We start from the raw sequence: 417 nt of genomic DNA on the forward strand, positions 1-417 counted from the left end.
ATGACTTCCTGTGCAGAGTGTGCAAAAACATGAGCCTAAATCAGAAGAGAGGCTGAGATGCTAGCAGTAGGTTACAGTCGGTACCACATCAGGTCCTTAAGCCAAACAGGCTCAAGATGGGCTGTTATTGGGTCGAAAAACAGGCATTCTCAGTGTAGAAAACTGTGAAGTTTAAGCTTGAGCAGGTTTTTCAAAAAAAGTTCTTGTTTTTTTTATATATTCACTATTATTTTTTACTTAGCATGTCTGAGAGATCAAGCTTCCATTGTTCCAAACACTGTGTGAATACAGAGCTTGAATACATTATAGTTTGTCTCAAATAATTTGAAAATGAAATGAAGTAATTATGAAGTATGTCTTCTGTCTGCTCATTGGGCATGTTAATTTTAATTTGTAATATCTTGGAATGTTTCTAAA

This window comes from Buceros rhinoceros, unplaced genomic scaffold, assembly GCF_000710305.1.
Source record: "Buceros rhinoceros silvestris isolate BGI_N320 unplaced genomic scaffold, ASM71030v1 scaffold23212, whole genome shotgun sequence".
NCBI classification, from domain to species: Eukaryota; Metazoa; Chordata; class Aves; order Bucerotiformes; family Bucerotidae; genus Buceros; species Buceros rhinoceros.